General features: G+C 47.0%; 1 protein-coding gene across 4 annotated transcripts in view; it reads left to right on the forward strand.

Moving 5' to 3' along the window:
* Positions 1-15,206, forward strand: part of LOC144782641 (uncharacterized) — a 589,272-nt gene that overhangs the window by 286,276 nt on the left and 287,790 nt on the right. For 2 of the 4 annotated variants that reach the window (XM_078661997.1, XM_078661998.1), the window contains one exon: positions 12,903-12,979. The gene's annotated coding sequence lies outside the window, so the exon portion shown is untranslated. Of the gene's footprint in view, positions 1-12,677; positions 12,794-12,896; positions 12,980-15,206 lie in introns of those variants that run through there. The other 2 variants (XM_078661999.1, XR_013601190.1) reach the window with 2 other exon arrangements.

Below are 15,206 nucleotides of genomic sequence, written 5' to 3' on the forward strand. Positions count from 1 at the left end.
AGGGGGACCTAGTTGAGGGGCGAGAAACTCTATGCCATCATGATTTTGAAATATATGCGGAGCTGCAACATAAACATGGGGATACTCCAGGCCTGCCACTAGCGTTGTTGGTTAATAGAGAACGGGTTGGGAATGCAGTGACTGCGATAAAGGATAAACAGGGAAACATACTCACATACCATGATAATATAGTAAACCAATTTGCAGAATTCGACTCAGAACTATATACTCAGCAGGAGCATATGATGAGGTGGGCATGACTGCACTCTGATATTCAGCTTGACTGCCGGAAGCAGATGCTGAGATGCAAGAGGGGCTAAGTACCCCAATAGATGAAACAGATGTACGGAGGGTGATTACGCAAATGAATATCGGGAAAATGCCAGGGAATGATGATCTGGGAGCAGAATTTTATAAAGAATATGTTGAATTGTTATGTGGGCCACTCTCGAACATGTATAGGGAGGCATTTGAAAAAGGGGTTCTACCTGATACATTGAGAGGCATAAATTGTGAGTTTGCCAAAGCCAGGACGTGATATGATGTGAATCATATCGCCCGTTGTCCATGATCAATATGGACGCTACTGTTAGGGAAGATTTTGGCTCGTCGCTTGGCTAAAGTGGCCAGGGGCACTGGTTCATCCAGATCAATCAGGTTTTTTTGGAGGCCGCACTACCACTACTAATATTAGGAAAACGTTTCCTATACTAGAACAGGTTCAACAAGGGGAGGAGTCTTCTGCATTTGCAAGTTTGGATGCACACAAAGCGTTCAACACTGTGGGTTGGCGGTATATGAGGGGCTATAATCTAGGTGAAATTGACTTAAAATGAGTATAATTACTTTACACCGAAAGCCGGGCCCGGGTGAAAGTAGGGAATGTGTTCCCTGACAGCTGGATGGTGCAGAGGGGGACTAGAGAGGGTTATCCCCTGTCTCCATTGATATTTGCATTAGTTATTGAGCCCCTGCCAAGTCTATTACGGGCTTGGCATGGGAGAGAAGGGGTGACGGTAGGAACGCAAAAATAGTTAATATTGTTATAGGCTGACAATATTTTGTTAACTTTGCGAAGCCCTGTATGAAAGTCACCTATGTCATATTAAAGACGTAGGAGCTCGTTCTGTGTTGATGCTTAATACAGATAAATTTGTTATTTAACCGGTGTGGGTGCCGCAATTGGGAGATGAAGTGATATCATATTACAGAGAACACTCATTACGTTTTTGGGAGTGTACCTATGCTCCAGTGTGAAAGAAATGTATGAGGCCAATGTTGTGAATTTATTGGAGACTAGAACGTAGTACCAAAAAGATGGTTAAAGTTTCCTATGTCTCTAATGGAGCGAATGGCAATTAGTAAAACGTACAAACACAGCAGCAGACTAAGGTCAAGCACCTCAACTCCTTGAGTTTCAAAAAATGATAAGCAAGATAAGTGCACCAATTTCCGACATCTGCTGCTGAAGGATGCCTATTTACAATAAGAATTCAGAACAAAATGAAGGTGCACTTCATAAAAGTCAAGACAGGTAACAAGTAAGTACTTTACAAAATTCTTCTTTTTATTAAATTCTTGAAAGAAACCACTGGCACACAGCCAACGCGTTGTCTTGGCACCAACGGGCAGTCCCATATCATATGATAAAAAGTGGCCGACTGTCGGCAGCCCTTCAGACACAGATCATCTGGTCGGGACCCAATTTTTGCTAGAGTTATCCCTGTCAGATATGATCGGTGTAAAATACGAAGTTGAATAAGTCGAAATCTAAGTGTGATGGCAGCCTCTTTAGGTGACATTAGCGCCTGTCTCCAATCCTCTTCATCAATCGACCCAAGGTCTCCCTGCCAACGCTCCTTAAGCTTCCCGAAGGAATCAGGCATATTATTACTGAGTTTCTTATAAGTGAGGGAGATCGCTTTGGAGTGCAACTGCCCATCCAGCAGACGATCCTCGAGAGGGGATGATTCTGGTATATCCTCACAGCTGGGGAACGCCGTCTGCAAAGCATGGCAGATTTGTAGATATCGAAAGACCTCACTCGGCGCCAACCGGTAAACCTGCTGTAGCTCCTCACACCGGAGAATCTTACCCTTTTTGATCAGGTCATGAACTGTTGAAATACCAATCATATCCCACCTGTCGAATCCCAGGTGGTGGCAAAGCATACTGAGTTTCTGCGAACACCATAATGGTGTCACTTTGGTAAGCATGCCTTTCCAGCCTAATCGGGAATTAGCTAACTTCCAGATCTGCACCGTGTGTTGAGTGGGACCTTTAAAATGTTACCTCCTAGTATGAGAGTAAAGCGCTCCAAGATACCCGGATCGATCCATCTGATATCTATCCAGAGCACATGCCGGGTCATCCGGCGGGACATATCGCCACCTATTGACAGTCACCAATTGCGAGGCCTAATAATACAGCCGTATATCAGGCAACGCGATGCCCCCCTTCATTAAATTCTGAAGAGCAATCCTTTGGACCATCCCAGAGTAGTGTACGTACCTCCCCTTCTACTGCAGCAAAGTACGTATCCGGCACCTTATGCGGGCAGTTCTGGAGAATATATAAAAATCGTGGAAGGGCCAGCATCTTAAAAAGAGCAGCGCGGCCTACCAGTGATAATGGCAGTGACCTCCAATGCTTTACATCGGTCCGCAGCCGTGCCAGCGGGGGGCCAAATTGCGAGTGAAAAAGAGAGCTGTATCCGGCGTGACGAAGATTCCCAAATACCTAAACCCATCCTCCGAAACCACCAGTGCACAATCTCTTAGGAGGCGGGGAGTCTATCCATGAAGCACATATAACACCGACTTGCCCCAATTAATAGCATACCCTGAATACTTCCCCAAATTTGTGAAAATATTGAGGACCATACGGATGGACCTATATGGGTTTGCAAGGTATAACAATATATCGTCCGCGTGAAGAGATATTCTGTCTTCGCACTCGTCTGACCATCGCATACCCCTTGTGATTATGTCACGCCGTATCCATGCTGCCAAGGGCTCTAGCATGAGCGAGAACAGCAACAGCGACAGGGGGCAGCCCCGTCTGGTGCCTCTTCATAAGGGGAACTGCCTGGATGTATAATTGTTCACTCTGACCTGCCCTAAAATGTCGGTGTAGAGTAACCATACCCACCGTATACATTTAGGGCCAAGCCCTGCTCTCGCCAGAACTTCAGACATGTAGGGCCATTCGATCGAGTCAAACGCCATAAAGGCATCCAGTGACGGTATTCCTGCATCCTTCTCTAGATATTGCCGGCGAGCCAACACATTATGGAGCCGGCGTATATTAAGAGCCGTGCTCCGCCCTGGCATGAAGCCGGATTGGTCCGGGTGTACAAGGGAGGATATCACCGTTCCCAGCTGCGTGGCGAGGACCTTCGCTAAAACCTTCGCCTCAACATTGATCAAGGAGATCGGCCGGTAAGAACGACAATCAACCACCGGTTTGCCTACCTTATGAATTTATGAATTACTACAATACTTGCCAGCCACTGGTCCGGCGGTAGAATCCCCTTCTCCCAGCTTTCTTGATATATTTCCCGCATGTGCGGGACCATTTGGGAAGCCACTACCGTAAGAAACTCTACCGGGGTATCATTGTGCCCCATCGCCTTCCCAGATTTAATTTGGCCGATGGCTTTTCGAATCTCCTCATCGGATAGATCCGCATCAAGTAGCTCCCTATCTACGTCTGAAAGAGTCGGTACGTCGCTTTCTGCCCGTAATTGACGCAAATCCACCGCTGTATAAGACGTCGAGGGTGAGTACACCGTTTCAAAGTAATCTGCAAATGCGTCCGCTATTTCGCCGGGGCGGAAAAGAACCTCGACACTTGGCATCGTCAATCGGGGCACCCACCTCAAGCCTTTCCAGCCATGCAAGAGTCCTTCCCGCACTATCTCCAAGCTCATACAGCCTATGGTGGGTAGCCGCCTGTTTAGACAACATGTGTTCCCGCGCCTTAAGCTTGTATTCCTCCTTTTTAGCGTCAGGCAATGCAGCGCCTCCTTCGAAGGGTGGAGCGCATGCGCCGACTCAAGTTCTCGAAGGGCTTCCTCCAGCTGCACCAGAATCACACACCGTTTTGCAACCTATTTCACTTTTAACGACAGGGCATAGCCTTTTAGAACCACTTTATACACCTCCCATATCGTCTGTGCCGACACTACCGACCCTACTTTCTCCTCCCAAAAATATCCAGTCTGCACCCCGAGCTCTTCCCTGATATCCGGGATTTTAACAATAGTGCTACTCTGCTGCTTATCCCCATGAGTAAAGTCTATTCCCACGGGGGAGTGATCCGATAAACCCCTGGGGTATGTCCTGGGCAGCCTCAAGTTACCCACTGAGGCTGCGCATATCAAAAAATAATCAATTCGGGAGAGGCTGCCATGCACACTAGAAAAATATGTAAAGTCAGTAGTAACGCCTTGCAGCTCCCGCCACACATCCGAGAGGCCCAATGCCGTGGTAAACTCTGCCATGAGCTCATTAGGCCTTGCCCCCTGCCTTTGCGGGAATCTGTCAGTCGTATCGTCCATCGTCATGTTGTAATCCCCAACCATTAGCAGAGAACCATCAGGGAGATCAGTCAGTACCCGGCCTAACTCTACTAAGGCATCCTTGCCAAGCGCTGGTGGCAAATAAACAGAAACTATGTTCAAGGCCCTCCCTTCCCATTGGGCCTCAACCACCGCAAACCGCCCAGCAGAATCCGCTCAGGTTTTACGGACAATTAATGGAGTATTCTTTCAAACCAGGATACCTGTACCCTGAGATCCGGTGGTATAGTCAGCATGCACCAAGAGCCTATACCCCCATCTATTCAGGGCCTTACTTTTGTTGCCAACCAAGTGAGTTTCCTGCAGGAGAACCAAGTACCGAGATTGTCTCTTCAAATACTGTTGGACGATGCCTCTCTTTATTTTATCGACTAAGCCATTAACATTTCAGGTAAGGACAGATAGCACTGAATCCCGCTCAGCTCCCATCCCCCAGCACGGCTAACCTCATAGTCCCACAGGTCGAGAACACAGCCAACAATACCACTCGTAACTTGCAAAGAAAGGAACCAGCATAACATTTTAGTCTTTCACATAAGAAAGGAACATGAAAAATAAAACAGTGTAACGCACTACAATCACTGTGAAACTCTTTCCCAAAACCCACGATAGAACCCATCACGGCTGCCGGCAACATCCTACAGGTCAATAACATAGCTAACATTGTGGTACGCAGCTTGCAAAGAGAAAAGGCACCAACATCAAAATGTAGTCTGTCACATAAAAGAAGAACATTGAAAATAAAGCAGGTCAATACAGTACAGTCCCCATGAGGCTCTTCCCCAAAGCGCACTCCAGGCAAATTGTTCAGTCCACAAAATGAAAGTGCATCACTGTGTGAAAACCATGCACAACCACAAAATGACCCCCCACCCTTCAGCTCCCACAACTACCCCCCTCCCTGCCTCCCTGCCTGTGGATTTAGAACTACCCACCCCAAACATGGGAGAGTGCCTCTCACCCCCCTGAAATGCTAGGAATGCAGAGGGAACAGGTCCTCCCTTCCGCAGACACGTTTGACAGTTATCGCAAATTACGGCCATCCCATATGTGTAGAAAAACACAAATACACATCATATCACATCTGTTAAGTTTACCAATAATGTCATGTCATACATTCCCGAGTGAAAAAAAAAAAGAAAGGGGTCTCGCATCACTGAACTTAAACTCCCCCCTCCAGCGCCCCCTACTGTGCAGTACCACCAAATCAAACCTTCCGCCAATCAACACCAAAGTCTTCATCCTTGCTCCTCCAATCCACTAGTCTCTGCCGCTTGGTCAGTTCTCACCACCTCAAGCCGGGTCCCTCGCTGCGGGCCAGTTCTGTCCGGATGACCCCTCCGATGATTACCCACTGTGCTCTAGCCCTCCATCCAGTCCCAGACAGCCTCCGGTGAGTCGAAGAACCACGATTCCACTCGTAGTCGTGCCGGGAAGAACATCGCATATTGCACCTCCCGATCTCTCAGCTCCCTCTTCACCGCCTGAAAACTTCTTCTCTGCGCCTGAACCTTGGCCGTGAAATCTGGAAAGAACGTCACCTCATAGTTACCTATCTTCAAAGGTGGACCGGACCGGGATGTCTGCAGTATTATGTCTCTGTCTCGATAATTAAATATCCTCGCAATCAGAGGCCTCGGGGTGCTCCTGGCTTCGGTCTACCACCCGGCACCCTATGTGCTCTTTCAATGGAAAAGTAGCTGGACAGCGTCTTAGGTTTTAGATGCTTTGTGAGTAATTCCTCCACATACAGGTCCGCAGCTGGCCCCTCCGTCCGTCCGGGACCCCTAAAATTCGTATGTTGTTACGGCGGGCCCGGCCTTCATAGTCATCCAACTGACATTTTTTCCTGCTTTTGCAGCAGTTTGCGCACCTGACTTTGGAGGTCCAACGTGTCCGCCTACAGGGTACCTGTGACGATTTTAATTTCCTTGACCTTCTCTTCCATTTTCCTGAAGTCCGCTCTCAGTAGCGAAACCTCAGCAGTGACCGAATCCACAGAGGTACGTACTCCCCCTATCGCCACCACAACATCATGAAGAGTTGGTTCCGGACCCGGCGCGTGGGCCACCACCTGCCCCTCCTTCTCCGGCCTTGGTGAGTCTCCTTTTTCTCCCACTTTGTTCCATGCGAATTTCGCCAGCTGTTTCTGGGCGTTCGCCTTAGATCCTTTTCCTCCCGTCGCCATGTCTACAGAATCCAGGGTCCGCAGATAGATGCAGAAGACACCCAGCCGACACGCCTTCAGCCAGTCAACTTGAGCCAAACATAGATACAGTATGGAAAATCACCAAGGACCCAAGTTTTATCCCAGCAGGTTGTCCACCACAGACACTGGTCGATCGCAGGAGTCAGGGGCCCCCACCTCCAGCACCAGGCAGATATCCACACGCTCACTTCTTCCTGATCCCCAACAGCACTTTAGAATGTAGCACCTCTGAGAAGGTCATCTAGCAGGGCCCGGCATGGAGGGCCGACACCCACTCCAACACTTCAGGTCACCAGCGTAAAATCAACAAGGGCCCGTGCCTATGCCAGGGGCCCACGCCTGCAGGTACCCCCTCCATCACCAACAGTACCGTGAGGCAGAACCAACCCCACTCTTTTCGTAGCAGGTGTGCATCTGTAGCGGTTCAGGCGGGTCCCAGGTCTCAGGTGAACCCATGCGAACACTTGTGCGGTGTAATCGTTATCACACCGCTACCACTGCTGCTGTCACTCACTTTGTTTATGCCCACATTCCATGGGCGAGGTTGAATCCCCTTCAGATGGCTTCCGATAATTCTCAAGCCCCCAAACAGCAATGCGGCCCAGGTCACCAGGGAACCCGGTCCTCAGGCTCTCCAGGCAGCCCCTTAGGAAAGTTTCCCGCAGCTGATAGCCAGCGCCGGTCCCGCAGCCAAATCTCCAGCCTCGGGAGCGCACACCGCGTCACTCTCCGCCGATCCTCCCGACGTCAGTCAGCCCAGGCCAGCACTCCAAAGCAGCCACCTATACCTGACGTTGGCAGCCCCTCCACAGCCCCTTGCGCACCTCAGGTCTCCGCCGTGCCGCCTCCGCACTCCGTCGAGACGCTACCCAGCCGCGTTATCCAGCTAGGCCCAAAGCCGGGGCCTCGATTTGTGGGAGAACTCCCTGCGTCCCTCCGCTGCACACCACAACAATCAGGGCACGTCCCAGATCCGGCTGCTCGGGTCCCCCGTAGCCACAGTCCAGCGCACCTCCTCACCGCTAGGTAGGTCATTCCAGGAAGGGGACCCATATCCACCTCCAGGACGATGCCTGCAGCCGGTCGCCACTCGCGTCCACCATTTTGCACTCGGGCCCCTCCAAGCTCAAACTCAGGCTGTCTCCGCAGACGGGCAACTCATCGTGGGGTCTAGAGGGTCGCTTCGGGGGGGTTCAGTTAGCATGACCCCCTCATATCAGCATAGCACTCGGTCGAGGATGGCCTTAAATAAAACAAATGTCCGCCGAAGAGAAGGAGCCTGTCTAGGCTGCGGCCATTGCTCACGGCTGCAAGCCACGCCCCCACATACCTCAGATTACTAACTGCACGTCGTGTGAGAAGGAGTCTCCCTGAGCTCTGCTCAGTTCGGTCTGTTGGTGAACTTTTGACCCTACTGTTTCCACTTCAGAACTCTCTGGAAAGGAAGAGGTATTGTTTTCTTCATGTTGGAAAAATGTTTGAGGGCTCTAAAAAGAGATTATTTAGACCCTGCAGATCTTGTGGGAAGGCTAGACTGTTTTCTGAGGACCCCCAAAAAGACTGCCTATACTGCTTACATCCCAACCATGTACCCAGGGATTGTAAACATTGCAGGACTTTCTCTGCTAAGATATTAAAAGACAGAGAAGCATGTTTACTTCTGTGGCTACAGAAGAAGAAATCCAGATCAGAGTCTGGTTCGATGTTGAAGAGGGTCATTCTACTTCAGAGCGTAAAAGAAAGCTGGAGTCTGCTTCTACTAAAACTGACATCATGAAGCCAAAAGTCTGTAAGACCAAGGACAAATTGCCGGCTTCTCTGCCTTCTGTGAGCACTTCTCATAGAAAGTCTGAATCATCTTCCTCAGTACTACATACTTCTCTTAAAGCGTCTGTGGAAAAAAACCACCCTGTCGACGGCAGTCCCGTCTACGAGGGCAGCGAAATTGATGACAGTCAATCCCTCACTGACTGTCAATGACGGCAACACCAACGGCGGCTTCGACGACAGGCGTTACATCCCTTACCATGTCGACGGCCTCGTCGACGGCTGCCCTGACAACCAAAGCATGCTTTTTCGACGCCCTCGACGACGACCTCGTCAATGACGACCTAGTCGACGATGCTATTCAAATCGCCAAAGATACAAGGCTCGTCGACAATGATAACAATTAAAAGGATGCCACCATCGATGACCTCATCAATGAAGAGAAAAAAGAGCTCAATGACGCCGGAATCAGGAAGGATGTCATCAGAGTTGGGATCTTGGAGTAAAATCTTGCTGCTTCCTCCTTCTCATTTATTGGAAATGCAGGAATCAGAGGAGGATGGTTCATTTGGGCCTGTTTATAGTACATCGCAGCTCAAGGTAAAATGGCAGGATACGGATGATGAAGACGAGTATCAAGACAAGTCGGAGTATTTGGAGGCGGATTTCTCCTTTAAAGTTCTCCCACCTCCAAAATCGCATAGGTACGAATCTTTTCAGGAGAGTAATAATTTTGAGGAAGAGGAGGATAATTTCCCGCCACCTCGGGAAGATACCATATCAGTGCCAATCTTGTTGATTCCGGACCTCAGACACATGATTAATGATTAATAACTAATACAAACGCTTCCCGGAAGCTAATGGTCCTGTGCCCAGCACCCCATGTAAGCAGCAGGGTACACCTTCTTTTGAGACTACACAGCCACCACTGGTTCCACAGAAGGCACTACCTCCAAGAGTAATAGCCATCAGAGATGACGATATAGAGGACCAGCCAGAAGAGGGAGAGCTGACACAGGATGTGGTGCCTGTGGGCAATACATGGGACGAGTATGTTGCACCATCCTCTCCGTCTACACCAGAAGACATTGGAGGATTTCAAACACTGCTGGAGCGGGCCTCACAGAGGTTAGACTTATCTCTTCCCGTGAAACAGATGGACTGTTTTCTATATGATTTTAAGGATTCCGCTAGGAAATCAATTTGGGCCTTTCCAATGATGAATTACATCTGGGAAGAAGGTATAAGTTCCTGAAGCAGTTCCGAGAAAGGAGAAGAAATATAAGTTTCCGGAATCTTCTCCGGCATGTCAAATTGGTCATCCAAACCCGAGTCGGTTGTCATGCAGGCAGCCCAGAGGCGCTCTAGGAATCCTGCGGCTACATGTTCTACTCCTCCTAATAAGGATGGCAGAAGGCTGGATGGTACAGGAAAGCATTTTTCAGTGAAGGCGGCCACTTACATCAAGGCATCAAATGCATTAGCCGTATTAGGTAGGTACGACCGGCAAATGTGGTCCGATTTGGTACCTTTCCTAGATCATCTTCCGGTCACTGTGCTAGATTAGGATTCTCTCTTATGAACTGCAGAGTAACAAAAGAATCTCTGTGACAAAAGCAGTAATCCACTAATCTATGCACATAGAATACTGTTTTTTTGATCCAGCCGAGAAATAAATTCTCAAATCCACGTACCTGCCTCCAGTATCTTTTTTAATTCATTATATTTTTCATGTATATTTGGAATGGGGTCCATTATTTTCTGAATTTACTCATTATAATCCCTTACTATGGCTGTTAGTTTTTCCTTGTCGTACACTAACCATGTTCAATGGGGCGGCAGTGAGGGTGGTGCTATGAAGCACCCAGAAATGTGCTATAGTGATCCTTGCTTCTACAGCATATGGATAACTAATATCCCAAATACAATATTAAGGGTCCATTCTGAGTCTTCTGCTGTATTGCCAAACAACAGGGTTAATAGTTCTAGTTTTAATTAGATTCCAGTTATAGTTCTAATTTGCTCTACTATGCTTTTCCATAGCTCTTGTACATTGTTGCATGACAGACACATATGTCTGATTGTGCCCCTCTCCCCAAATCCCCTCCATTTAAGATATCCCGATCCAAACACTGTATGAAGATTAGCTGGGGTCAAATACCACCATAATAATCATTTATAGAAGTTTTTGTGTTGGCTGCATATTGATGCTTTTGCCACCCTAGACCATGTGATCATGAATGATTCTTCTGATATTTGTATTCTCAGATCTGTTTCCTAAGCAGTTATGTATGTGAGCTTATTTTTAGCTGTACGTCACGTTTTAGTCTGTATAAGACTGAAATATCTCTTTCTGTACAGTGTTCTTTCAGTAGGGGTCCTATTGCAATCAGATTTCTATTGGCTTCCCTTCTCCCCTCCCTCTAAGTCATCCTATGAATTCATCTGGGTGTATTTACAGGGGTGATTTTGTGGGAGCTGCCAATGTTGTTGCAATGTTTGCTTAGATTTGGGAAGCTTCTTGTCAAAGAGTTTACCCAGTGACCCCTTAAGCCATTTCAGCCATCCTCTGAACCATCTGTGTTGGTGACAAGGTGGGAAGTCTGGGTTATTATGAATTGTGGTCAGTTGGAATGGAGATACGGTGACGCTACTAGTCAAATAATCAACTCCAGGATTGCATTGTGGAATTCCCTCAGAACTGTGTTATGTCTAACCAGAATGAGCCTATGCAGTTGGTAGGGTTACCGCTTTCCTTTTTTCTCACAGAACCCATTGATGCTTGAAAAGAGGAGAGCGTTTTTGCACTTCTACTTGCCTTGTGGGTAACCTCCTCCCGAATCTTGCATGCAGTCTTCTCTGAGTGAGACAAAGAAACTTTTTGTATTCCAAGTTTTGACATTTACTTTTCACTTGATCCTGGTCTAGAGGTTATACCACTTGTTTGTTGATTTGGGGCCATATGTATCATTCCAATTTGCGATCGCAAACGCCGAAATTCACAGAATTTCAGCATTTGCGATCTCAATTGGACTTAGTGGTATGTATGAAAGAAAAACTGCCTCGCAAAATAAGGAATCACTAAATGTGCGATTCCCTATTTTGCAATTGCATTTAAGGAATCGCAAATTGCTATTCCTTAAATGCAATGTAAGAAGTACAGAAAAAGTGCAATTTGGCCTTAAGGAATGGCAAATTGCCACCAACTTTAAGTTGGTGGTAACTTGCGCTTTCTCTGAAAAATGCACTTTTTTGCATTTTTCAATGTGGCGCACATACATGCCCTTAGGGCATGTATGTGTGCCACATATGCACATTTCAGGGGTGCAACAGGGTTTCCTTTTGACACCCTGGCACCCTTGAAATTGCATTCTCAATTTGCGATTCTCTAATTGAGAATTGCAAATTGAGAATTTCTTCCTTAATTGCGATTCGCAATTTGCAATTCGCAATTAAGGAATATGTAGGATTCACAAAATTATTTGCAAATCCTATATACATAGCGTTTTGCGATTCTCAAATAGCAATTCGCAAAAAAATCGCAATTTGAGAATCGCAAAATCAAAGTTTGATACATATGGCCCTTGATCTTATAATTTTGCTTTCCAATCCAGCAGGGTGCCAGTTTTCCTAGGGTGTGATAAATCCTGTAGGATGATTGTTGAGATCATTAATTCGGGGTTCATTATCAGATTGGCTGCAAACGGTTGCTTTATAGGGCTGTGCAAATGTGAACAGGTCTGAATGATGTAGAACTAGTAATACACAAAAATGATGACTGTGTGTCAACTTCTTGCCTCACAAATGTCGGTGAAGTCAGGGATTTAAGAGGGTGATCCCATTAAGGTCAGTTAGGAAATCACTCTTTTTTGGGGGGTAGTAAAGGTTTGAAAAGTGGATGACTATTAAAGCCTGTAGAGGCACTTTATTAATTAGGCGGCTGAATAGAAGTAAAAACAAGACATCTGCCAAATGCAGCTGAGTTAACATGAATGTGAATGCTGTTTTTATTTTGTTACATTTTGAACAGATGTAACACTTCTCAGCAAGTGAAAAAACTACCCCACAGAAATTTCATATTCATAAGCAATTGGCAGAAAGCAGTTGCTAAGGCCTTCAGCTGAAACAATGGGTCCCTTTGTGTGATGTGTGAGTGGGCATGGAGACGGATGCTAGAAACATTTTTCTAGAAAGGATGCATTTTCCTTTGAGCTTTATCAGATTATGGTAAAAAGGTAGGTCACTTTATTTAGAAACTATTTTAACTTCATTTTATTATGGAATTTCTAACTCCATCTCTATAAGTGTACGGACTTTTCTTCATTTTCTACGCCTTTCTTTTAGAGAGACAAAGTTTGCTCATCGTCGGGAGGTTTACACAGTTTGAGGCAGAAGAAGGCTGCTTTGGAAGAATTTCTGAAGTAAGTGAGACAAAAGCATGACCTGGTTGAGGGGGGGGGCGTCTTCCAGAGTTTTAGCAGCTTGGACAGGGGATTGTCTGCCTTATTTACCTAACTGTGGCGAAACTGAATATTTCAGAGGGTGGCTAACGAACTATATATGCCAGCTACCTAAAGAAATATTGTTTTGCAAAGGGTGAATGCCTGGATAGAGTCTACAAAGCATAGATTAAGAACTTAGGGGCAGATTTACGTTTCCTGGCGCATCCCTGCAAATCAGCAGGGATGCGACAGGAAACTTGCGACACGCATCTCAATCCTTGCGCCACCACAGATGCACCGCATTTACAATGCAGCGCATCATGGCGCAAGTATAAACAGATGCCTGTCGCATCTGCTGCCGTAACGTTGGCGCATGCCAGAGTTGTGTCGCGGGCGCGACGCAACTCCAGCACTGTGCCAACGCTGCCTATGTCTAACATGGTGCGTCAAGCCTTACGCCTGCTTCAAGCAGGTGCAAGGTTTTGACGCAGTGGGGTCGGAAAAGTGACTGAGTGAAAACTTGTAGATTTCACTCAGCCACTTTTCCGAGGTGTTCCTGCACCTGAATGCCCCCCCCCCTGCGCCAGAACTCCCACATGAAACCTGACGCAGGTTTCATATGGCGCAGGGCTTTACAACGTGACGCATCTAACTAGAAGCGTCACTTGTAAATACGCCGCCGCTGCGTCACAGAAGTGACACAACAGTGGCGCAAAAGTGACATACAGGGCTTGTAAATCTGCCCCTTAGTTCTATCACATATCTGGAAATTCCTTGTCACCCGGGTTACAAAACCTTTTATTTTTCTGACAAACATGGATACGCCCACTGGGTTCTAATTTTCCTTTTTTTGAGAGGTATGTTTGGTAGTCTGTCACAAGCTGAGTGGTCCAAGTTTGCATTCTTTCTGATGTCAACTACTGGAGTGTGGAGCTGTGATTAACTCTACGGATGACTTCTTCTGTGAGGTTGCAGCTGCAAAAATGTCCCTAGGTCAGACACCTATTGCGACTTCAGATGGAGATCACTGTTACTCAAAGATTGGGGCGGGGGGGGGGTGAGGGTGAGTGGGGGTGAGAAGCAGTAAGAGGGTCATATTAGAATGCATCATGGGCTATCAGGATGACCTCAGTTTTTTGGCCACGAAGGTTGAGGCCACCACTTCTGCCCCCTTAGAATAAAGAACATGGCCAGTCTGCGGAAATCATCTCGGTAGTGGGTGGTACCGACATTTATCACACCGGAGTATTATCAGCCTAGGAGTTGAATGAGTGGCAAGCATTCCGGATATATATTCCTTAATATATATACAGAATGGCCATATATTAAACAGCAGCTGTGATAGGGTTACCTAAGAGACTTCACAGGTCACAGCAATTGCACCCGTTAATCTATTGCTGAAAAAGGAGTGCCAAATATGTGCTCACGGTCCGAGTTGCTCGCGCCTCTGTTCTTTCAATGTTTCCTCTGTACTTTGCATCACGTATGGCGTGCCAGATTTTTCTCTGCCGCCCATTCTGCACCCTCTGTCCACGTGGGAATCCCACGAAGCCTCCTCCATGTCATTGCTGAGGTGCTATGTTTGTCCCTGCGGATGATCGTTTTGAAGGCAAGGTAAGAAAAATGTCCTCATAACATCAATCTGCAATGGAAGGTGAGATTTCGTGCAATTTCTCTAGCTCTCTATCTGCAGGAGTCTGGACTATAGGCCTCTCTTAGCAAATGAATTTATGACTCAGTCGTGACCCATCATTCTTAGAATGTGTACCTCCTTCGTGGTCGCCTTCTGTCATTTTTCTTTGATTTCCTGCTTTCTTTCTAGCACGAATTCTCTAATGATGCACCATTTTCTCATGTGTTTTTTTAGGTTTTACAGTCAGTTGGCAACAGCCTAACTTTATGCAACATGGACTTAGAGTGTGCTTTGTTCAATCCCTTGCTCGTGATATGATGGCAGTAGCATTCCTTTCTATCTCATTGTTCTTCTCCTAATTCAAGCGCTTACCTCAATATTTTAGTATTTATCACACCAAAGGAGCATTTGGTAGGAGACTCTTTCGTTGAGGTATTGGGGTTCGGTGTTGTGTCAGGAATTTGTAGGCGTGAGTGAGTAGCTTGAAGGTTACCCTCTTCTCGACGGGGAGCCAGTGGAGGTGTTGTAGGTGCTAGGTGATGTGTTCATGTCATGGGATGTCAAGGATGAGCC

Source organism: Lissotriton helveticus, chromosome 9, assembly GCF_964261635.1.
Source record: "Lissotriton helveticus chromosome 9, aLisHel1.1, whole genome shotgun sequence".
Lineage (NCBI taxonomy): Eukaryota > Metazoa > Chordata > Amphibia > Caudata > Salamandridae > Lissotriton > Lissotriton helveticus.